The sequence below is a fragment of the Penaeus monodon genome, chromosome 34 (assembly GCF_015228065.2).
Source record: "Penaeus monodon isolate SGIC_2016 chromosome 34, NSTDA_Pmon_1, whole genome shotgun sequence".
In the NCBI taxonomy this organism is placed as follows: Eukaryota; Metazoa; Arthropoda; class Malacostraca; order Decapoda; family Penaeidae; genus Penaeus; species Penaeus monodon.
In genome coordinates this window covers 31,247,014-31,247,217 of record NC_051419.1, presented here as the reverse complement: position 1 = coordinate 31,247,217, position 204 = coordinate 31,247,014, and the positions used below count along the sequence as shown (strand labels likewise).

The 204-nt window shown below is 28.9% G+C and overlaps 1 protein-coding gene across 1 annotated transcript in view; it reads right to left on the bottom strand.

The window, feature by feature from the left end:
* LOC119594718 (serine/threonine-protein phosphatase 6 regulatory subunit 3-A-like) overlaps positions 1-204 on the bottom strand; it is a gene marked incomplete in the record, with an annotated part of 49,082 nt that overhangs the window by 35,349 nt on the left and 13,529 nt on the right.

Below are 204 nucleotides of genomic sequence, written 5' to 3'. Positions count from 1 at the left end.
CTGAACATTCCATTTCATACTAAACTCCATTACTGCTATAGATTCAAGAAATTTATCTATAATGCCCTGGTGAATACACTTAAAAAATATAATAAAACTTGACAACAAAGTATCAAAAATCACAATATACAAGATATCCAAAGCCAAAAATAAAACACACACCAAAGGGTGGTGAAATTCATTGTTGAAAAAAATACAGGAGTA